This window comes from Budorcas taxicolor, chromosome 5 (assembly GCF_023091745.1).
Source record: "Budorcas taxicolor isolate Tak-1 chromosome 5, Takin1.1, whole genome shotgun sequence".
Taxonomy (NCBI): domain Eukaryota; kingdom Metazoa; phylum Chordata; class Mammalia; order Artiodactyla; family Bovidae; genus Budorcas; species Budorcas taxicolor.
In genome coordinates this window covers 154,910,829-154,936,122 of record NC_068914.1, presented here as the reverse complement: position 1 = coordinate 154,936,122, position 25,294 = coordinate 154,910,829, and the positions used below count along the sequence as shown (strand labels likewise).

The 25,294-nt window shown below is 42.7% G+C and overlaps 1 protein-coding gene across 1 annotated transcript in view; it reads right to left on the bottom strand.

Annotated features, from left to right (window-relative positions):
• Window positions 1-24,713, bottom strand: part of TNRC6B (trinucleotide repeat containing adaptor 6B) — a 250,583-nt gene extending 225,870 nt beyond the window's left edge. Inside the window, exon 1 of the mRNA XM_052639336.1 lies at window positions 24,545-24,713. The gene's annotated coding sequence lies outside the window, so the exon portion shown is untranslated. The remainder of the gene's footprint in view (window positions 1-24,544) is intronic.
• Between the last annotated feature and the right edge of the window lie 581 nt (window positions 24,714-25,294).

Below are 25,294 nucleotides of genomic sequence, written 5' to 3'. Positions count from 1 at the left end.
AAACTGTGGTGTTGGAGAAGACTCTTGAGAGTCCCTTGGACTGCAAGGAGATCCAACCAGTCTATTCTGAAGGAGATCAGCCCTGGGATTTCTTTGGAAGGAATGATGCTAAAGCTGAAACTCCAGTACTTTGGCCACCTCACGAGAAGAGTTGACTCATTGGAAAAGACTCTGATGCTGGGAGGGATTGGGGGCAGGAGGAGAAGGGGACGACAGAGGATGAGATGGCTGGATGGCATCACAGACCCGATGGATGTGAGTCTGAGTGAACTCCGGGAGTTGGTGATGGACTGGGAGGCCTGGTGTGCTGCAATTCATGGGGTCGCAAAGAGTCGGACACAACTGAGGGACTGAACTGGACTGAACTGAACTGAACTGAAAGGTAACAAGAGCAACAAAGCCCCAGTAAAACAATAGAGAAAACCAATGAGATTCAAAGTTATTTCTTTGAAAAGATCAATAGAATTGTTAAACTTGTAGCTAAAGTGAAGACTAAAAGAAAGAACATTCAAATCACCAATGTCAGAAATGAAGGAAGGGGGACTTTCCTGGTGGGCCAGCGGTTAAGAATCTGGCTTGCAATGCAGGGGACGTGGGTTCGATCCCTGGTCTGGGAACTAAAATCCCACATGCCACAGAGCAACTACGCCTGCGCACCACCACTAGAGCCCACGAGCTGCAATGACTGAGGAGTCTGCACGCCACAACTACAGAGTCTTGCGAGCTGCAATGAAAGATCCTGCATGAAGCACCTAAGACCCAATGCAGCCAAATAAACAAACATGTATTTTTTTTAAATGAAAGAAGGGACATCAATATAAATGCTTCAGGCTTTAAAATAGTAATTAAAAAATATATTATGGGGCTTCCCTGGTATCTGAGATACCACCTGCAGAATGCAGAAAACACAGGTTCAATCCTTGACCTAGAAGATTCCACATGCCGCTGAGCAACCGAGTCCCTGCACACAGCTACTGAGCCTGTGCTCTAGAGCCTGGGAGCTGCAGCTACTGGGCCCACATGCCACAGCTACTAAAGCCAGAGCACCCTAGAGACATGCTCTTCAACAAGAGACGTCACCACAGTGAGGAGCCCACACCACAACTAGAGAGGAGGCCCTTCTCTGCAACGAGAGAAAAGGCCTGTGCAGCAACCAAGACCCAGCAGCACCAAAATAAATAACTAAAAGTAAAGTCATAAAAAAGAATGCTATAAACAGATTTATGGCAACACTTAAATAATTCTGATGAAATATGCAATCCCTTGAAATATTGGGTTGGCCAAAAAGTTCATTCAGGTTTTTCCATAACACCTTACATTAATTACCAAAACTACTAATAATACAAGACAAAAACAGAAAATCCAAATAGTTTAACTGTGTGCATAAAATTTAGAATCTGCATTAGCTACAAAGCACACTCAATATATGTTCATACCTTTTCTGAAATTCATAATAACAAATATGTCACCATGTTTAAATGTACTGGTTTCATACACTCTAAAGTTTCTCCATATTTATATCTTTTATTTGCTCTTAAATTATTAGCTTGACTGAATTCTACTACTCTTCTGCTGTTGTTTAGTCGTTAAGTCACGTCTGACTCTTTTGTAACCCCATGGTCTGTAGCCCACCAGGCTCCTCTCTGTCCGTGGGATTTCCTAGGCAGGAATAGTGGAGTGGGTAGCTATCTTCTTCTCCAGAGGGTCTTAAATGAGGGATCGAACCCGGGTCTCCTGCACTGCCGGCGGATCTTCACCAACTGAGCCAGCAGGGAAGCCCATGCTACTCTTCTAAGCTCTACCTGCCTGCCTAAAATTATCAGTTCTATTGTAAAATTTGATATTCGTTTATTCTTTAATCTGCTAATTGGTGTTTTACAACTTGAGACTATTTTCTTTGCCTGACTTTATAGCAAACTTTGACTTATTATTTTACATTGTGAAAGAAAGTAAGTCGCACAGCCATGTCCAACTCTGTGGTTCCATGGACTACAGCCTGTCCCGCTCCTCTGTCCATGAAATTCTCCAGGCAAGAGTACTGGAGTAAGTTGCCATTTCCTTCTCCAGGGGATCTTCCCAACTTGGGGATCGAACCCAGGTCTCCCGCATTGTCTGCGGATTCTTTACCAGCTGAGCCACAAGGGAATTTTACATTAGTGCCACTTAATAGTGTTATTTCTACTTCATTTTATAGTCATCTCCCTTTATCAATCAGTATTTTTTCCTTTGATTAATGACTAGAGACTACTGTAAATTCACAGACCCCAGTTCCCATTCCCTGCAAAATCACACTAGAAGGAAGAGGTCTCTTACACGCTTACCAGCCTAAGCGTTGCCATGAAGTACTTAGAAATCGCTAGTCATGCTCCCACAATTTACAGTCACGTCACAGAAGTTCCTATTCAGTGCAGAGTGTTAAATCCTAGCAAAGCTTCACCAAAAGAAGACAAGGGTTGAGAGAGTCCTTGACCTTAACAGAAAAAGCAGTCTATACGCACTCAACAAAAATAAGGAGTCGGAGGCTCCAAGCTGGCAAACAAGTAACCTAGGACACGAACGACTATTTTTTTCTCCTGTCCTGGCATATATATATATGGTGCCAGGCACAAAAATTGGGGAAAACAATAACAGCAGCAAAAAACAGACCCTGTGTGTACATGAGTATGGGGCAGCAAGGGTGGGATGGCTAGGACGAAGGAAGTGCCACTTAGGGATCTGGACCAAGCAATATCAAACTGAGTGACTTTAAGTTGAATTTCAGCCAATACTTTTCAGGTATGCCCTCATTTACGCCTAACGGCCTAACGGCCTCATTATGACTTAGGAAAAGTAGTTCTCAATTTTTTTTTTTCCTAATGTCTCTGGACAGTCCCCTGGAATGTCCCAGCAATTTCTATCTCGGTGCTATGAAACCAGTTCTTGACATGATTAGTACTTCATAAATGTGTGTTGAACCAAACAACACAACAATCTGGATTCCATATAAGACAAAAATCGACACTTTCCCCAGAAGGACATTCATGCTCAGATGTACTGTGTTCTTATATTTATCATGGATTAAGAACAAAGCTCCATCTAGTCAAGGCAATGGTTTTTCCAGTGGTCATGTATGGATGTGAGAGTTGGACTGTGAAGAAAGCTGAGCGCTGAAGAATTGGTGCTTTTGAACTGTGGTGTTGGAGAAGACTCTTGAGAGTCCCTTGGACTGCAAGGAGATCCAACCAGTCCATCCTAAAGGAGATCAGTCCTGGGTGTTCATTGGAAGGAATGATGTTGAAGCTGAAACTCCAATACTTTGGCCACCTGATGCGAAGAGCTGACTTATTGGAAAAGACCCTGATGCTGGGAAAGATTGAAGGCGGGAGGAGAAGGGGACGACAGAGGATGAGACGGCTGGATGGCATCACCAACTCGATGGACATGGGTTTGGGTAAACGCTGGGAGTTGGTGGACAGGGAGGCCTGGTGTGCTGTGGTTCAATTTCAATAATGTGCTCAGTAATAACTTCTGGGACCATCTGCATCCCACTGCTTAGATGCTTACCTTGAGAACCACTGACTTGGCCGATGAGCCAACATCTTCCTTCTTAAAAGTAAGGGCTCCTTAAAAGCATGTGTGCACTGTCAAATACTATGTATGCTTTTTGACTTAAAAAAAAATACATTTGCTAAGTAAATCAGTAAGTAATTGAATTTTCACTCCTATGTGTGGCTAATAGACATCCGCAATTTGGAACAATTAACATTCAAAACACATCTAACATTTCAAAACTATGCAGTCTGAACCAACAGCTCTAGAAACAAAATTTATACAGGTCAGCCAGAACAGAAAAGGTCATCTCCATAGTTTAACATAAAAAAAAGAACACAAAACTAGTCCAAATTGGGTTATAGTATCTACTATTAAAATTCTAATAATTAATTCGAATTTCCCAAACTGCCTCCTGGAAAGTCAGAACTAAAAAAAAAAGGTTAAAAAGGATCCAAACCCCTATAGCAGCTACAAAACAAGTATTTAAAAGCTGGTTGGGTGAAGGGCACCGCAGGGCAGGAGAAAACGTCTGCTTTTTCCTTATACTTCTGTACCATATGAATTTTTGTTTTACAATAAGCATGTATTTTTTGGAAAGATTTATTGTTTAGGCTACCATTAGCTGATAATAAGAAAGGCCACTCCTCAGAGAACAAGCTGCTCCTTCTGAAATCCGACTGTACGTGAGACAGGACAGGTATCACATGAAGCACTGCACATTTTAACTGTCTTTTCCTTACTGTTTATTACCACGAAGCACTCAGAAAGGAGACTGGAGATGAGAACTGTGAGATTCTCCACATAAAGCCAATACCATGTAGGAAGTGTCACGTGGCAGTGACAGCTGCCTAAGGTGTCGAGCTTTGTGAAGAGGTGTCCTAATTTCTATTAACTGGCCTGGAGAGAACAGATTTAATCTCATATCCTGTAGAAGAAAAAAAGGAAAGCAGGTTTCTTTTTCTGAAGGTAGCAAAAGTAACCAAATATTAGAGCTAAGAAAGAAAATACAGGTCCATAATCCCTTAGCCACAATTCCAAAATCCACAAAAATTTCTGAGAATCAAAGATCTTCTATCACTCCTTGGTAGTAAAACTTGATCTGAACTTAAATGGAAGCAAAATCTGACCCGAACTGACATAAAGCTATTTAGAGTCTATCCACTAAAATAAGAATAGTCATGGCTTTGGCTGCCGAAATATTAATGTATTTGACTATAGAGTGCTACCCTTGACTCTGCAGGGGCATTACATATAGACTGTAAATGCACCTCATAAACTTTCCAAATTTTTTTTTTTAATTCTGAATTCTAAAATACAGCTGGCCCTTAGAACTTCCAGTAAGTGACTATGAACGTAAAAATGGGTTTTTATTAAAACAGTCCTGTCAATCTTTATCAAAATATGTGTCTTTCTAAAAATATTCCTATAAATTTGAATGAATTAATTTTAATTAAAACTTATCACTATCAAAGTATACTACTTTGAATATCTATAATTCTATAAATATATTATCAGTTAGAATATTTTATACCACTTCAATATTATTTTAAGTCAACTTCTCTCTGAAGGCAACGCTAAAATCAGTCTTTGACAGGAGGGTGGTGGCAGGCAATGACAAGAGAGAACATCGACATCTTTAGGAATCAGTGAGCTAAAATGGACTGGAATGCGTGAATTTAACTCAGATGACTATTAAATTTACTACAGCGGGCAAGAATCCCTTAGACGTATCAGAATGGGGTAAAGACTGTAAAACTAAAAATAAGCAGATCTCTGTCAATTTGCTTTTTTTCTTTTTATGTTTAAAAAAACCCCAAAACAAAGGGCATAGGATTTTTTTTTAATGTACCAAAGAGGAACACAGATATTAAAAGTTAACAAGTACCAATTTAAATCATCAGAAGAATCAAAATCAAAAAGAAGTCACACAATCCAAGTAGTTATCGATGAACAGAACACAAAAGTCAAGAAATCGAACATATACAAGTAAGGAAAATTAAATATTTTAGTCCAGTTATATATCAATTCTATTATAATATATGACTGAATGACAAATGATAACAAAGCTTGCAAAACTCAAAAGTCTCTATTACAGAGAGAAAACAATAAGCCAGATTAAAAAAAGAATTAAAACATAAGACTATTAAGAACCTATAGTTAATTACAATGCAGAGTAACTTAGAAGATTTCATGTGAAAACAGAGATAGAATGAACATTTTAATAAACATAAGTACAATATTATATTTTAAACCCTGGTATCTACATGAAATAAAACTGGTTTATTTTTTTAGCATACACCAATCCTTCCTTCCTCCCCAACTCTCTCTCATATCCAGAACTAGCAAATGCTAGAAACAATGAAGGCAAGCAGGAACCTCATTTCACAACTGGTAGACACAAAAGCAGTGAAAATCCTGTTCAGTAAATGTGTGAGGTGGTGGGCGTGCTAAGTCGCTTCAGCCGAGTCTGGCTCTGTTTGACCCCATGGACACAGCCACAGGGCTCCTCTGTCCATGGGATTCTCCAGGCAAGAATACTGGAGTGGGTTCCCATGCTCTCCTCCAGGGGATCTTCCAGGCCCAAGGATCAAACCTGCACCTCTTACGTCTCTTGCATTGGCAGGTGGGTTCTTTACCACTAGCTCCACCTGGGAAGACCCAAATAAATAATCTGGGGCTTCTATCCAAAGGAAGCGCTCACAAAGTTATACTACTCAAAGAAATTAAAGATTGAAAAATAACTGAAAACACTCCTTAAAGCAATATTAGTAGCAAACATGGTCATTGCTATATCACAGAAACAAAGAATAATGCTATTCTCACAAGCATTATTTACTAAATTGTGGTTCGTACTATCTAAGAAAAATATGTGGCCATCAGCAAGAGTACATATGAGAACATCACTGATATATGGAATTTTTAATTAATTAAAATTAAAAATTTCAGGGTAAATTTGGATTTTTAGAAGTTCATCTTATATGTAAGAAAAAGAAATATTTCCCATAGTAATCTCCCTTTTATTTAAACAAAACAGAAATGGAAGGAAAAGGAGGGGAAAAAAGAAGACAACAAAAAGATATTCAGGTACAGGAGCATCAAGGATAAAGAGCAAGCCAAGAGAACATCCTGTAAGTAAAAGAGTTTCCAAACTCACTATTAACAGATTTACTATAAAAGAAACATAAAGCTCTAAATTCAGTTAACTAAAAACACAAAGTTAAAGAATATCAAAGTTGAAAGCTAAAAACCTAAGATTTTAATCCATTGAGAATATGTTTAAAAAGTCCTTATTTCCTAATGGAGGGGTGAAGTTGGGAATAATGGGGCTTTTAGGTGCTAGAAAACAAAGACTGTGAGACAAGAAATTTTACCTCCACCCCCCAAGAATCATGCCTAGTGATTAAGGTTGCATATAATGTAGTGCGTGTACCAATCTACTACGGTCTAAGAATATCCCTTGGTTAATTACATAACAGATCCAGATTCAAGGCATCTTTTTGAACTAGGTCATTCACATAATTCCTACAGTGTAAGAAAGATACAGATACGTGCTCATATAACTGGAATCCAACATCTGATACAAGTTACTTTAAATTTAAATCATGATGTATTAATAATGTAATAATGCTGTACCTGTATCAAAACCAAATTTTACATTCTTTTATATCATGCAATGTATTTTGACAGGGTGATCTTGGTTTCCCTACACAGAAATTAGTTTATTCTCATGATTTAAGAAGCTTCCACAGTTAGGAGTGCAGTGTACTGAAGGAATGTACAAAAGTATCCAGGTATCCTTGAGTTTATAATCAAGTTGGAGAGAGAGTATCACATAAAAACAATGTGAGAAAGCTTTAGTAAGCAGTTAAGCGTCAGTTGTAAACACAGACTGATATTAAATATATACCAACCAATCTACAGAAACATTCACCTGAAAGTTACTTTTCAAGATATATACCCTGAAAAGGTTTATATTTATTTCAATCAGGTTGCCATCACTGAAAATATTTTGCAACTCTTATTTTGCTTCCAAAACAGTTTACAAACTGCACAAGGAACTTTGCCTCATTACCTCAAAATCATTTTGGACCCCAAACAGTATTACCCAGACAAAGCATTTAATCAGACCTTAAAAATGACTCTTGGTTGCTCCCTAAAATCATATCCACCCTGAAAGACTGAAGATTTTCCCCTACGGAAATTCCAAAGAATATCTCATACTCTGGAAGCAACTCCGAAATAATTCCTCAAATGTTTCCAGAAAAGGCAGCACTTCCACTTCCAGAGAAGAGGGATTAGCAGGGACCAGATGCACCCTTGCACCTGAAACAACTATAATTCTGGACAAAATATAGAAAACAATGGTTTTCAAAACATCAGACATCGGGCAAGGAAGGACAGACAGTGATTCCTGAGAGACAGTAACAAACAAGCTAATTAAGCCCTATAATTGTCCAAGTCTGCTACCTAGGGAAGGTCTCCAGCCCAAAGCACAGGGAAGGGGAACCCAGGTAGAACTCGGAGACCGCCCTTCGTTGAGGAGATGGAGCTGAGATACTGGGAAGTCCAAGGCAGCGACAGTTTGTAGTTCACAGGAGTACTGGAGAGAGGAAAGCTGCACAGACACAGAACTCCAAAGATCTGCAGGGGACTCCTCGAGTATCTGGCTGAGTAACTAGGAAAAACACACACATCACATTTAATGGAACAATGCTTTCCCTCTGAGTCTAGGGGAAAACCAAAGATGCCCATTTATATCACTTAAAAAAAAAAATTGAGGTGTAGTTGAGGTATAATATACGCAACTTTCACGGATACAACACAGTATAATTTTAAGGTTATCCTCCATTTATAGTTATTATAAAATACTGGCTATATTCCTTTGCTGCACAATATTCTTGTAGCTTACTTATTCTATTCTATATATAGTGGTTTATAACTCTTAATCTCCTACCCCTATTTTGCCCTTCCCCTCTTCCTTCTCTCTACTGGTAACCACTAGTTCTGTGTCTGCGAATCTGTTTCTTTTTGTTATATTCACTACTTTTATAAAATGCACATATAACTGATATTATAGTGTTTGTCTTTCTCTAACTTACTTCACTAAGCATCACATCCTCTAAGTCCATCCATGTTGTTGCAAACAGCAAAATTTCATTATTTTTTTAATCCCTGAGTAGTATTGCATTGTATATACCACATCTTCATTTATTCATCTGTGGATGAACACTAAGGGTGTTTCCATATCCTGGCTATTGTAAAAAATGCTATTAGGGACATTGGGATATATGTATCTTTTTAAGTTAGCGTTTTCTTTGTTTGTTTGTTTGTTTCATATATCCCAGGTGTGGAACTGCTAGGTCATATTTCTATTTTTAGTTTTTTGAGAAACTTCCATACTGTTTTCTGCAGTGGGTGTACCAATCTACATTCCCACCAACAGTGTATGAGAGTTCCCTTTTCTCAACATCCTCTCCAACATTTGTCACTTGCTTACATTACTTCCATTATAGCACTTGAGAGCTTCCCAGGTGGCACTAGCGGAAAAGAAAAGTGAAAGTAAAAGTTGCTCAGCTGTGTCCGACTCTTTGCAATCCCATTGACTATACAGTCTGTGGAATTCTCCAGGCCCAATTACTGGAGTGGGTAGCCTTTCCCTTCTCCAGGGGATCTTCCCAACCCAGGGATTGAACCCAGGTCTCCCACATTACAGGTGGATTGTTTACCAGCTGAGCCACAAGGGAAGCCCAGCAGTAAAGCACCCACCTGCCAATGCAGGAGACATAAGAGACGTACATTCAAGTCCTGGGTCAGGAAGATCCCCTGGAGGAGGAAATGGCAACCCACTCCAGTATTCTTGCCTGGAGAATCCCATGGACAGAGGAGCCTGGTGGGCTACAGTCTATGGGGTTGCAAAGAGTCAGAAACAACTGAAAGCAACTTAGCACATAGTACTATGCCAGTACAAGACAAGAAAGAACTCAGGGACCTTCCCTGGCAGTCCCAACCACTCATGCTGAAGAAGCTGAAGTTGAACGGTTCTATGACAATCTCCAGGACCTTCTAGAACTAACACGAAAAAAAAGATGCCCTTTTTTATCATAGGGGATTGGAATGCAAAAGTAGGAAGTCAAGTGACTATTACCTGGAGTAACAGTCAAGTTTGGCCTTGGAGTACAAAATGAAGCAGGGCAAAGGCTAACAGAGTTCTGCCAAGAGAATGCGCTGGTTATAGCAAACACTCTCTTCCAACAAACAAGAGATGACTCTACACATGGACATCACCAGATGGTCAATATAAAGTCAGACTGATTTTATTCTTTGCAGCCAAAGGTGGAGAAGCTCTATACAGTAAGCAAAAACAAGACATAGAGCTGAATGTGGCTCAGATCACAAGTTTCTTATCGCAAAATTCAGAGTTCAATTGAAGAAAGTAGGGAAAACCCCCAGACCATTCAGGTAGGACCTAAATCAAAACCTTTATGATTTTAGAGTGGAAGTGACAAACAGATTCAAGGGATTAGACCCTGATGTTGGGAAAGATTGAGAGCAGGAAGAAAAGAGGGTGACAGAGGACGGGATGGTTGGACGGCATCACCAACTCAATGAACTTGAGTTAGAGCAAACTCTGGGAGAGAACAGGGAAGCCTCACATGCTGCAGTTCATGGGGTTGCAAAGAGCTGGACATGACTTAGGAACTGAACAACCATCACCGGTGGTTAAGAATCCACCTTGCAATGCAAGGGACATGGGTTCAATCCCTGGTTAGTGAACTAAGATCCTACATGTCACAAAGCAACTAAAAAGCCCCCATGCCACAATTAAAGAGCCTGTGTGCTACAACTACCAAAGCCCACACACTCTGGAGCCCTCATACCAAACTACTGAGCCTGTGTGCCACAACTAGAGAATCCACGCACTGCAACAAAAGATCCAGCATGCCACAACTAACAGCCAATGCAGCCAAATAAAAAATAAATAACTAAAAAAAAAAGAATTAGAACTCAAAGATTAGAAAGCAAAACTGTCATTCTCGGTAAATGATATAATTGTGTATAGAAGAAAAACAAAATGATTACAAAAAAGTCACTAGAAGTAATGAATGAAATTAGCAAACTTTATCTGATTCATTAGTGTCACAATCATATCAATAAAAACAAACTGTATCTAAATGAAGAGGTCTTTAATAATGACATACTTCCAGGGAGACAGTTTAGAGAATGTTTTTTAAGAGTAAGAAGGGAAATGGTTTGGAATCCAAAAACAAGGGAGAATATTTTACATAATGCATAGCCCTTATAAAATACAGGGACAAAAAGGGAGAAAATCATATGAAATACAGAGAAAAGATTGTATGGGAGAGGGCAAAGAGCTCTAGGGAACAAGAGCCGATAGATGGAAGCATTAAAGGATCTGGGTCAGACACACAGGTTTGGACTTCACAGAATAAGAAAGGTTGACCAAGAAGGGAAAAGAAAATAGTACATAGGAAATGTTTTCTGGAGGGAAACTAGGAATAGGACGAGGCACAGGAAGCTGTTTCAATAATCCACACATAGCCTGAGGATGACTCAGAAGTAAGATGGTGGCATGAAAACAAAAAATGAGCAGCTCCAAGTCCAAAACTAGAGAGAAAAGAGCTACAAGACATGGCAATGTTTCAAGATGCAGCATTTCGGGGTTTCAAGATGCAGGTGTTGAGAGGATGGTTACCAGCGAGGGGACCCGATCAAGAGAGCAAATCATTTAGGGAGGTGAAGCAGAGACCCATCTCCAGCCTCCAGAGTTACCTTTTTGAATGGCCCCCCAAATGAAAGGCAAACAAGAGAAAACGACATTCAATACGCGTGTTTAAGCGCAGTGAATACAAGCTTGGCAGGCCTCTGCTTCAGAAGCAAACACGCTGCCTCGGTGTGGAGCCCTGGCTCTGGCAGCTTCGGGAAGCGTAGGGTGATGTCACGAAGTGCTGAGGCTGCCTCACAAGCTCTGTGTGGGGCACAGGGTCCCCTTTTTAAAGTTTTCAAACCAGCCCTTACTGGCTTGAATTGTGATGCCTTTTGCATTTTCATTCTCTTGTTTTGTTATTTCCACAAAGAGCCCTTTCACCAATTCTCTTGGTGTTTTAAAAGTAATGCTTTCCCCTGTGGGCCTATGTTTTGGCCATACATTAGGAATGTGGGGGCAGAAAGAGATCTCCTCCTGCATGGTTTAAGCAGGAATCTATAATTAGTGTGCTCTTTGGTTTACGGGTATAGAGCCACACTGCAAAATAAAAACATCATAAATGTTAAACACCTCATATAAAACTATAAAACTTTTATAGAGAAAGTAAGGTTGACAAGAGTAGTTGGTGAAACTGTTTTAAAATCTGTTGTCCACGGTACATCTAAGTAGAGTTGTTTACTTATTAATAGAAGTCTCAAAGAGATACATATTTGGGTAAAATATCTCACGGAAAGGATATTACTGAGCATGATACACCAGTAGCAAGATTTTCACTGAAGGAAAAACACCTAGCTCCTAAGGGGACCTGGGCTTCATCTCTCACTCATTCCTTCACATTGGAACCCTGTGAAATTATCTAGCCCATAAAAACTAACCACCCCGTATCTGGGGGCAGCTTTTGCCTTCTGAGACCGAACACCCTGTGTCTGTGGACTGCAAATCTTAGGCAAATCTACTTTCACTTCACCATGGCTCACTCTTGAATTCTTTCCTGTGCGAAGTCAAGGACTCTCACCTTGGCAGCTGATCCTAGAAACTCATCCGAGTCCTGGAACATAACCAGCCTCTCGTGCCCCATTTTCCTGCAATGCACTGACCCGGGCCTAAGTCAGGGAGCCTGGACCTCTCCTACTTTTGGAGGCTCTTCCTAGGTTTGAAAAATGAAGACATGCCACGGACTTCCCTGGTGGTTCAGTGGCTAAGACTCCACATCCCCAATGCAGGGGGCCCAGGTCCTTGGTCAGGGAACTGGATCCCACATGCCACACAACTCAAAGATCTTTCGTGCCACAACTAAGAAAGAAACTAAGACCTGGCACAGCCCAGTAAATAAGCAAAAAATATATAAATTTAAAAAAATCTGTGGTACATTTTAAATGTATACATGTAATTAACACTTCTAGGGGAAGAAAACAATATTAACTGTACTACTCACAAAATACAGGAATAATAAACATGTTCATCTGTCATTAATACAGAGAGTATGATATAGTAACTGGAACAAGTTTAAAGCTACAATCAATAATTCCTTCCAATCTGGTGGATTTATCTCTTAGTACTGCTTACTGCATGCAAACCATTCTGTGAGTGCCACAAAAGCAACAAAGTGGATAAGCTTGTTTCAGGCTCTACGTATCCAAGAGCAGACTCCTGACTTCTCCCGCTTCTCCTGTGGAGGAACTACAGGAAACCTGTCCTAGTTATCACTCCGCTCTCCTGGGTGCTTCCTGAAATTGCACCTCACTTGGGACTCAAACCCACGATCTTCCAACTGAAACTGCGTAACTCATCTCAGGACTTAATGAAGCTCAGGTTCTTTATGTCTCAGCGCAGAAGGAATTCAGCAAGAGGCAAAGTGATAACTAAAATGATTTATCAATATCCTTTGTAAAGAGGTTGCAGGAAAATGGGGCATGAGAAAATGGTCAAGATCCAGGTCGTGGGCAGGTTCCTGGGATGGGCCACCAAGCGACGGCCTGGGCTTAGCACAGAAAAGAATTCAAGAGTGAGCCACAGTAATTAGAAAGCAGGTTTATTGAAGGTGATACACGTTCCAATTACAGAATGTAGCCCGTCTCAGAATGTGAGCAACCATGGTAGAAACACACTCCGCACACAGAGTGTGGGCTGTCTCAAAAGTCAAGAGCAGCCACAAAATATGGGGTGCTCAGTGTTTATGGGCTGGGTAAGCTAGCGGGTAGGAGGATTATTCCAACTATTTCAGGGGGAAGGGGCAGGGACTTCCAGGAATTGGGCCACCACCCACTTTTTGCCCTTTTATGGTCAGCGTCAGAACTGTCACGGTGCCTGCGGGTGTGTCGTTTATCATATGCTAGTATATTACCATGAGTGTATAATGAGGTTCAGGGTCTACTGGAAGTTGAATCTTGATGCCATTCTAGACCTAATCAGTTCTACTCAGTTTATGCCATATCCTTAACAGCTAAGTCATTCTTTTAAAGGTTCTGCCCTGCTGCTTCTCCTCCTGTCTCATTTCTACACCTTTAAATAGATTTTCTATCTTACCTCAAGACGCTGTGGCCTTCTCAGCCTCACTCTGCTTCCATTTTCTCCTTCCTTTTCACTCCAAACATCTTCCAATAAACTATATTCACTGGTGTCATTTTCCCTACCATCCATTATCTCTGTAGCTCCTTGTAATGTAGGTCAATAAACGTACACACAGAAATTTGTAGCAATCGACTTTGTAATAGGTTAATTATCATCTTCTGAATGGGATCAGCACTACTAGAGCTTAGTCACCTCTCTTTCTGAAAACTATCAAGTTTTGAATATGAAAATCTGAGAAACACTGGTTAGCCAACAAAGCCCAGACATCTCCTAATTGTACTTAACAATGACAACAGGATGAAAGACAGTAAGAGTTGGGGTGAACTGGGGAAAAGGAGGCACTACTTAAGAATAACAGGGCTGAAAAAGAGTTATTAAACTAAAGAGGTGTAAACTGAAAGAAAATGGGCTGCATTTCCATCCAATGACTCTTCCTTTCTCCACTTTCAGTTGAGAATCAAATTAAGCTAATGCTGGCTCTGTGAACCACTTAAAGGTTTATGTTGTTCTTTTTGTTGTTCATTCACTGTGTCACATTCTTTGCAACGCCCATGGACTATAGCACGCCAGACTCCTCTGTCCTCCACTAACTCCTGGAGCTTGCTCAAATTCATGTCCACTGAGTTGGTGAGGCTATCTGACCATCTCATCCTCTGCTGCCCTCTTCTCCTCCTGCCTTCAGTCTTTCCCAGCATCAAGGTCTTTTCCAATGAGCTGGCTTTCTGCATCAGTGGCCAAAGTATTGGAGCTTCAGCTTCAGCAGTAGTCCTTCCAATGAATATTCAGGATTGATTTCCTTTAGGATCGACTGGTTTGATCTCCTTTAGAGTCCAAGGGACTCTCCAGAGTCTTCTCCAGCACCACAGTTTGAAAGCATCAATTTTTTGGTGTTTCTTCAGTGCTCAGCCTTTTTTATGGTCCAAGTCTCACGTCTGTACATGACTACTGGAAAAACCATAGCTCTGACTAGACTTACAGGTTAAGTAAAACTAGAATTTCAAGCTGTAGAAATCATCTTTCCCAGTACATGCACCTGGAGGCCCTTCTAGGTAATCCCTTCTGACATCAACCCTTTGACTGGTTCAGTATCTGATCCTGTGAGGTGGATCAGCACTTGTCTCAAGCAATCTAGAGGTGACTTCCTTTACTCTCCGCTCTTCAGTTCAGTTCAGTTGCTCAGGCATGTCCAACTCTTTGTGACCCCTTAGACTGCAGAATGCCAGGCTTCCCTGTCCATCACCAACTCCCAGATTTGCTCAAACTCATGTCCATCAAGTCGGTGATGCCATCCAACCAACTCACCCTCTGTCGTCCCCTTCTTTTCCCACCTTCAATCTTTCCCAGCATCAGAATCTTTTTCAGTGAGTCAGTTCTTTGCAGCGGGTGGCCAAAGTATTGGAGATTCAGCATCAGTTCTTCCAATGAATATTCAGGACTGATTTCCTTTAGGATGGACTGGTATGATCTCCTTGCAGTCCAAGGGACTCTTAAGAGTCTTCTCCAACACCACAGTTCAAAAGCATCAATTCTTCGGTGCTCAGCTTTCTTTATGGTCCAACTTTCACATCCATACGTGACCACTGGAAAAACCATAGCTTTGACTAGATGGATCTTGTAATGTCTCTGTTTTTAACATGCTGTCTAGATTGGTCATAGTTTTTCTTCCAAGGAGCAAGTGTCTTTTAATTTCATGGCTGCACTCACCATGTACAGTGATTTTGGAGCTCAAGAAAATAAAAGTCTGTCACTGTTTCTATTGTTTCCCCATCTATTTGCCATGAAGTGATGGGACCGGATGCCATGATCTTAGTATTTTGAATGTTGAGTTTTAAGCCAGCTTTTTCACTCTCCTCTTTCACTTTCATCAAGAGGCTCTTCAGTTCCTCTTCGCTTTCTGCCATAAGGGTGGTGTCATCTGCATATCTGAGGTTATTGATATTTCTCCCAGCAATCTTATGCTTATGCTTCTCTGCTCCTGCTGCTGCTGCTAAGTCACTTCAGTCGTGTCCGACTCTGTGCAACCCCACAGACGGCAGCCCACCAGGCTCTGCTGTCCCTGGGATTCTCCAGACAAGAACACTGGAGTGGGTTGCCATTTCCTTCTCCAATGCATGAAAGTGAAAAGTGAAAGTAAAGTTGCTCAAACGTATCGGTCTCTTAGCGACCCCATGGACTGCAGCCCACCAGGCTCCTCCGTCCCTGGGATTCTCCAGGCAAGAGTACTCTGCTCCTAGATAAGCTTAAAGGAGTCACAACTTTCTAACTCCACCTGAAATCATTTGCCTAGTTATAGGTGCTATATTCAAGCAAGTATATTAATTAGAAGTGACAAGCATCATTCTGGTTTATGATTAGCTTCTTTGAATGGTACTTTATGATGCCTTTATGAATTTAAATGTATGGAATCACAACAATTATTTCTAAGACTATCTCCAGTTCTGAAATGTAGTGTAATCTGAGTCTGACATGTCACTTACAGGTCTGTAAGACAGCTGTTGGCCCTGTACCCTGACACCAGCTTTATAAAAGCACACCACTGTGCCAGCTTCTCCTTACACTAAATATGCTCCTTCAGGCCTCTGTGTAGGCTGTTTGCCCTGCCTGAAATGCCCTCTTCCTCCATGACTGAGTGTAAATGTTACCTTCCCTGGAAAGGCTTTCCTGACTTCTAGTTGTGTGGACGACTTTCCTTTTCACCCCTGCCCCCTCCCCTGAATGTCTACTATAACACTTACAACACCAAATGGCACTCATCTGTGTCCACCTTGCCCACTTGGCCGTGCGTGTCTTGGGAACAAAAATCTCTTATCCCGTTCCTGTAGTCCTAGCTCCTAACCCAGCATTCAGCACACAGTGCACATGCAAACATTCAGTGTCAACTGTAGTCAAGTAAGTACTGACCACATAAAAAAGTGTTTAAAGGAATAACCATTCTGATCATTTCTACTAATAAAGGATTAAAAAGATACTCATTAAACTCTACAGTGGGGAGTTCCCTGGTGGTCTAGTAGTTAAGATTCCAGGTTCTCACTGCCGTGGCCTGGGTTCAGTCCCTAGTTGAGGAACTGGGATCCCATACACGGCCAAAAAAAAAAAAGAAAAGAAAACCCCAACTCTACAATGACTGGATAAAATTCTCATACAAATTAAAATTTATTACAATATTCTTTCTATAATAATGAAATGTTTACCTATTACAGGTAGAAATTAAAAAAAAAAAGACCCTAGAGACAACCTAAAATGGAAAGCCCCTCCCTGCCCCCATATATTTATTTAAACCATCAGAATGAGATACTTTTCTGTTTTCTTTCCTAATTTATTTGAAAAATTTTCATTCAGGACCTACTATGTGTAATTTACAGTGGGAGATGCTGTGTTGTGCCGTGCTGAGCTGCTCAGTCGTGTCCAACTCTTTGCGACCCCATGGACTGCAGCCTGCCAAGCTCCTCTGTCTATGGGGATTCTCTAGGCAAGAATACTGCAGTGGGTGCCAGGTACTGGTGATAAAAATGTGAGCAAAACAGACAAGGCATTTTTATTCACATAGCTATTTTCTAGCAGGGAAACAATATAAAAATTAAATGATTACTTAATTACAACTAAATTAAGTGCTCTGAGTGTTTAAAAGGAGCACTTCTACTGGGGGGTGCGGTGGTGTGTGCTTAAGAAATAACACATAAACAGGGCTCCAAGGATTGAAGAGGCAACAACTAGGCTTGAGGTGCAAAGCTTCCAGACCATGGGAATGGCAAGTGCAAGGAAGAGATCCTGAGCAGGGAGGGGATATGCATTTCAGGAGCCAGAAGGTCAGTGTGACAAGAGTATGGGCAACAAAGGAAAGAAGGACAGGAAATGAGGCACGGTCTTCCCTGGGCATTTAGTGAACAAGACAGATCAGATGCTTATTCTTGTGAAGTTTATATTCCAGAGGGTGGATGGCAGTGTTTGGGGGACAGGTTAACAATTTTAAGTAGGGAGGACATGTGATTAGAGTTACACTTGTTTCTTAGTTAAATATTTTATATTTGAGGCATAACATATACAGAACAGACACATAGTCTTAAGCGATTATTCCTTCTGCAGTTTCTACAATTCTCTGAGGCAGAGAATTCCCTACTTACAAGGGAAAAAATTAAGTTCTGCAAACTAATTTATTTGAAGATACTTATTCAACAAACATTTGAGTGCCTACAATATGGCAGGCGCAGTACAGTGTGTGCATTCATACAGAGATGAATGCAAGTCTTGCTCTTGAGAAACTCACAAGCTGATGCAAGAGAGTGCTAGAAACACTATACAGTGTAGTCCATGCTAGAAATGAGGAAAGTATACAGCAGCAAAGAGAAATTCCATATTCCTAGAAAGAATTAATCAGACCATCTTTGTGTTAAAGCTGTACTTTTTCATACTATGTTTTTGAATTTTCAATCATTCCTGTGCTTGGAACATAGCTGGTACCCAAGTATATGTCTACAATACAAACCAACCCAGGATTTTTCACTTCTAGTTCAGGTCCTTTCCAGGAACCAAACATGCCCCTAACTGGAAGAGTTTGCATTAATTCCAAGGAGCTCTTCTTTTGAAGCTGCTTTTACAGCCAGCTTACAAAACCACAAAGGAAAGTTTAAATTTCATTAAATTAAAGTCACCCTTCATTATCTGCCCAGCCTGAAAACCCACAACAACTTCTAAACAGTTATTTTTTTAAAGTGAATTTTCATTCAAAAGAAATTCTCCTATGAAGACAATCAAGAAACTGCCATCTAGTCCTTCATAATTCATGATCTCTGTCCTCAAAGCACTTGTATTTTGGTTTCTAATTGAAAAGATAAAATGTAGCACAAAGAATAAAACAAAGTACAAGGTAGCATTTGTTCAGTGATTTAAAATATTTACAGACTATCTACTATGAGCAAGCTCTGACAAACCTAAATAGCACATTAAAAAGCAGAGACATTACTGAAAAGATTCGTATAGTCAAAACTATGGTTTTTTCCAGTAGTCACATATGGATGTGAGAGCTGAATCATAAAGAAAGCTGAGTGCTGAAGAACTGATGCTTTTGAACTGTGGTGTTGGAGAAGACTCTTGAGAGTCCTTTGGAAAGCAAGGAGATCAAACCAGACTATCCTAAAGGAAATCAGTCCTGAATATGCATTGGAAGGACTGATGCTGAAACTCCAATACTTTGGCCACCTGATGCAAAGAACTGACTCATTGGAAAAGACCCTGATGCTGGGAAAGATTGAAGGCAGGAGGAGAAGGGGACAACAGAGGATGAGATGGTTGAATGGCATCACCAACTCAATGGACATGAGTCTGAGCAAGTCTGGGAGTTGGTGATGGACAGGGAAGCCTGGCATGCTGCTGTCCATGGGTTCGCAAAGAGTTGGACACAACTAAGCGACTGGACTGAACTGATCTACTATGAGCCAGGTAAGGAGTCCTTTTAGGGAGGCAAAGTTGAGTAGGACAAAAGCCTGCCTTCAAGGAACTCAGTCTTGTAGCTTGCCCTCAAGGAACTCAGACAATAATACACATCCCAGGACAATCAGAGCTATAATTCAGCAGGTACACACAGATGAGAACACAGCTGCCACAAGTTCTAATTCATTAGCACCTATTCCCATGTCTTATCAGTTTTTGAATATTTTAACACTACCCCTGATTATAATACAAACTGATAAATATTGTAAGTAACTGCAACATGAAAAAATTAATGTTAAAATGGCTAAAAGACGGTGAGAACTGAATTTTCTGGGTTTCTCAGCAAGGACGGTTAACATATTTGGATAAGGACCTGATTTCAAGAAGAAGAAGAGCATTACCAAAAAGCCAGTGGTGGAAATTAGCCCAGTATAGCCCTCCAACTATGCTAAGGACACGGTTCAGAGCTGTGCTGCCCGGCATGGTAGCCACTTGCCACATGTAGCTATTGAGCACTGGAAATGTGGTGAGTCTCAACTGAGATGTATTAAGTGAAAAGTACACTCCAGATTTCAGTTTCACATGAAAAAAAGCATGTAAAGCACCTCAATATGTTTTTTTAACCGATTATGTGTTTATATAACATCTTGGATATCTCGATGTAAATAGTGTTATGAAAATCAATTTCACCCTTTCTTTCTACCTTTTTAATGTGGCTACTAGAAAATTTAAAATTACATGTGTGGTTCACATCTGCGGCTTGCATTCTATTTCTACTGCACAGTGCTGGTCCAGAGAGCTTTAAATAACAAGCTACAGAGTTTAATCCCTTGAGGCTATGAAACACTATTGAATGTTTTTAAACCTAAGTGCTTGTGGTAGATTTGGGGAGGGGGCAGGAAACATAAACGAAGCCCTGTTTCAGGAGTGTGGGGGCCATCCGTAGGGTCAAGACACTAGAGGCGGTTGTCAATGTCAAAAGGCCGGCAAATGTCAAAGGGTAAGCGGGTTCAGCTGGAAAGTGTACAAGGTCTTTAGAAGTCCCACGCTGGGTGGAGAGAGGAAGGAAAAACCAAGAGCAGGGTGAGGTGAGGGAAGAGGAACAGCTGCAAGCACTGACGTGAGCCTGGATGACCAAGGTGCACTGCTCAGCGGACTAGCGAGCCCAACTCCGGTTTAGAGTTAGGTTAGATCTCATCTGGCTCAGCGCGAAGGGCTCCCAGGCAGAGATGCCATTCTGGAGAACAAAATCGGTGTCCTCTTTAGCGATTCCAGATCTCTCTTTCTCTGTGGCAAGACCTCTGCCAGTGGGATCAAGTTCAGAGTAGGTAGGAGGCAGAAAGGAAGGCTACCAAAAGCTACAAGATAGCAATAAATTATAAAAGCAAACACCCAGACTCACAACACAGCCAACCAATATTTACTGGGAGTCCGCTGTATGCCTAGTCCTTGGTTCAGCTCTGGAGGTACAGGAAACAAAACAGACATGGTACTGAATCAAAAACAGTGGTGAGAACTATGACAAAAGAACAGGAAGCTCTGAGAGATCTGAGGGGGAGGGGAGTGGTGGGATGAGGTCATAAAGGAAAGACTCTCTGAAGAAGTGACAATTTCATGTGAACCCTGAAGTCAGGTGGGTGAAGACCAGGGGGAGTAATGGCCCAGGCCAGGAGAGTCCTGTGCACAAAAACCTTAAGGCTAGAAAAGGCTTGGGTAATTCAGACAACTGAAAGAAAGCCTATGTAGTCAGAATGTCAAGAAGGCATGTGGGTCATAAAAAAGGTGTGAGAAGGCTGGAAAGGCAGGCGAAGGCCAGATCTTGCACAGCCTCACGGGATAGAAAATAAATCCCGAATGGATCCAAGTGCAATGGGAAGCCGTGAGGGGTTCTGATCAGGGAAGTGGTCCAATCTTGATGGGTTCCAAGTGTTCAGCCACCTGTGCTCTGTCTGCTCAGCCCCCTTAACAGAAGCTGGCTTGGGAGCAAAGAGGCAGGAGCCAGCTTTTGTAGCTTAATAGCAACATACCTGGTCTGGGGTAAGAGTGTAATATAAGGCCATTCAAGGGACTCCCCTGGCGGGCCCGTGGTTAGGACTCCATGCTGCCTGCATTGGCAGTATGGGTTTGATCCCTGGTCAGGAAACTAAAACCTACGTGCTGTGTGGCATGGCCAAAAGATAATAAGGCCCCAAGTTTTCCCTGGGGCTTCCCTGGTGGCTCAGACAGTAAAGAATCCACCTACAATGCAGGAGACCTGTGTTCGATCCCTGGGTTGGGAAGATCCCCTGAAGAAGGGAACGGCTACCCACACTAGTATTCTGGCCTGGAGAATTCCGTGGACTGTATAGTTGACGGGGTCACCAAGAGTCAAACAAGACTGAGCGACTTTCACTTTCAAGTTTTCCAGGGTTGCAAGGTTGGGAGAAGGATGGCACCACCAAAAATAAAGAAAAATCTGATGGAAGAGTTGATTTGGGAGACAGTGGCTGGGAGGCACAACCTTAAACATACTGAGTATGAAGCACTAGGGAAGAATTCCAGCAGGTAAATATGGATGTTGTTTTAGAGAATGGAAGAGAGATCAGACATGGATACTGAGGTTAACACACAAAGCAGTGACAGTTTAAATCCCAAAAGTAAATAACATTTTCAAGTAGTTGAAAAGAGGGGAAAAAAAAAAAGCAAAACGAGCCTGAGTCTGATCCTCAGTGTTTCTCTCTGGGACAGAATTCAGGGCTCTCAAAAGGGACAGAGCATGAGGGAGTCTTCGGAGAGTGACGGAACCATTCTGTACCCTGATTGTGGCACTGGTTATATGAATCTGTACATGTGTTAACATTCAGAATGTTACTATATTAATAACAGAAATTTTCAAAATTAAAAAATTTACTTCCCAGGCTTTATGAACTGCTCCATTTAAGTATTCTTCCAGAACATGCGTTTAGCACATGAGCTATTCTCTTTACTGTCCCATTAAACTAAAACCGCTAAAATGAACCCTAAGTCATGACATTCTAAACTGTTTCTTAAGTAAACTGACATTTACTGTGCTCCTATTATATGTATCAAGCACCCTGCTGGATACAAAACTGAATGATGCCTGGTTCCTGGAAGGATTAACTGACAAGAGCAACATATCAAAGTGTAGACCTGCGCAAAAGGCTCTGAAAGCCTTGACCCCTGAAATAAAGGCACTTAAATTAAATAGGGAAGAAATTAAAACAAAGCTTAGATGTAACACCAGCAAAAATGCTGATCTCTAAAAAATTAAGAATGAGTTTCATTAATTTTTAAGTTAGAGATGAAGAACCTCATCATCAGTCACATTTCCCTTTCCCATCCCTTTCTGCTTCTCAGTGTCCTTTCTGAATTTCTTCCTCTGGATAATTTGGGAGGGGGTGCAAAATGAAACATGCATAGTGTTTGAAATCAGACTGAAGACTAAACCGATGCCCTTTAATTCCTAGCTCTATGGCTTTTGGAGGCTGTTTTTCCCATCCATAAAACAGTAATGATGCCGACCTCACAGGCTTGAGGTAAGTACTAGGTAAAAAATATAAGCAGGTTGGCATAGGCAAAGCACGCCAAAAAAAAAGTTAGCTAACGTTATCATTACCATTTGAACAAATGGCACTGTTCTGATTTAAAAGATTTTTAAGTGCTTCCATTTGAATGAGGACAAAAATATTTCCCAACCCACCTCCCAAAGGGCATGACATTTATGTGCTACCTTAGAAAAGCCGCTTGGGAATTTCTTCTCCTTTAGTCCCATCAGAAACTTTTCTGCTCAAATGTTTGGGACAAGCACTTAAAAAGAGTCAAGAACTAAAAAATTATTTTAAAGGCATCACATCATCACTGCATTCTAAGTGGAACAAACCAGTCTGATTCGTGTTCTGGATACTTGCCTTAGTGTATGGACCTACTACATTCACCACTCTTCTACTACCTACCTAGTGAGACAACGCACACGGTAGAGGTGTCAACGTGCTAAAAGTTCTGCTTTTTAAGAGCCATTTACATAACACTACCAAAAGCTAAACATAGTGCCAAAGCCACCCGAATCATTAGGAAACTATCATCCTACTGAAATTCCCCACAACTAGGAAGAAAACAGCCGCTATTGTTAAACTTGCACAAAATGCTAAAATGTAAGATTTCTATATATCTTATTTCTGTGTGCTTAACTACTGGGGGAGGGGAACAGTAATTAACAACGTTTTATTCACTGACTATGGAGAAACATCTCTGGCTAATTTTGTTCTATATTTTGCCTATATTGTAAGCAAATGGCCAACTTGAATTCACCTTATGCCTGGCTTCAACCTTTAGCACCGAGGCTAGAAAGTAATAGTGCAGCCGGCAGATACGTGAAAAAGCAGGGAGCCTGAAAAGACCTAGACTAACTCCTGGTGTTCAAATAACCGAGGATGGGCCGGGCCTTAAGGTCACTGACAAGAGGCTACCATTATTGGGTGCCTTCAGCCACTACATAGTCCATTTCAGCCCACTGTGGAAACCCACTAGTTTGAAACCAAGGGCGCAGGACCAGGGAATGGCAGAAAACACTTTTGGCTGGTCGTCCGATGATAGTCTCCTCGCCCTCCGTTCCCTGGGGAAGAGTTAATCGACTCTTAGGAGGCCACACAGGCAGGGCTCCGGGGTGAGGAGTGGAGTTGGGACCCCCGGCCAGGGTTGGGCAGGGGAGCGCATTCACTCTGTCACGCAGGTCCTGCACACAGGTGGAGACAGGGAGGCTCCGAGGCCTGACGCGCAAGGGGCCCCGACGCGCCTCCGTGGGCCTCGGCTCTCCGCCGCGATGGGGACCCCTCCCGGCCTCGAGGTGCCCCGGCGACGGGAAGCGAACTCGACTTGACCGGCCCACCCGGAAGCCCTCCCCCAGCTCACACCTGCCGGCGCGTGACGCCCGCCGCCGCCGCGTGCGCCCGCTCGCCCCGACCCGGCCATTCCGGGCGCCCCTGCCCCGAGCGCGGACCTCGCCAGCGTCCCTCCCCGCCCGGGGGTCAAACCCACCAGACGCCCGCCCCGCGGAGCGCGCGCCCAACGCCGCCGCCCCCGCCGGCCCCGCGCGCGCTCACGCCCCTCCCGGCCCTCTCCCCGCCGCGCGCGCTCACTCGCGAGGACACGCACACGCTGCACCTCAGCTTGACAGGCCGGCCCCGCGCCGCGCGCTCCCGCGGACGTCCTCGCCCACCCGGCCGCCCGGCTCTGACTGGGCGGTGAGCGGGGGGAGGGGAAGGGCGGCGGTGGCCGTCGGTCCTCACTCACCGCCGAGCCGTGCCGGCTCCGAGTGCGCGGCGTTCCGCTGTGAGGCGATGCGCTGCGATGCGCGCGGTCCCCGCTCCTTCGCAGGCTATGGAGGCGACGTAGTAGGGGGACTGAGAGGCTCGGGGGAGGGGGTCAATCCCTCCCGCTTTGCCTCCGAGAAACACGGGGACCCCAGAAACTAAAAACAAAATAAACAAACTTTCCCCTCCGCCTCCCTCCCCCAAAACCACAACACAAACACTCGGGGCCCCGCCCAGAGCCCCACTCCATTGGCCGCAGGAAGGATGCTGCCGGCCCTCACTGGCTGGCTTTTGTGCCCGTCAAGCTGCCGTTCCGCCCCTCCAATGCCTCGCCGCAGCCGTCGCCCCTCATTGGTCAAATGCGTTCCGTTTGACGAGCTAGGATTGGCTGAGCTGCCTGCGCCAATCATTCGGGGACACACCCCCTCAGCATCCCAGAGGCCGCTTCCTCGGTCGCGGACGCGGAGAAGCGAAGGGGAAACTAGAGCATGATGGCGGCCGAGCTCAGTTGGCGCAACCATCGTCTTTTTCCTTTTATTAGTTCATTAGTGCCTCGCCCTCGCGCTGTTCCCCTTAAGCTCCTCTCTTCATCCAGTACTGCCTAATAACGGAATCTATACGTCCCGGCTCCTTGATTTATCCCCTCAGAAGTGCTGAATGTGGGCTGGTTGTGAGTCATTGGACTGTCAGCATGTCACTCGTTAGTCAAATCTTCAAACTATTGGTGGAA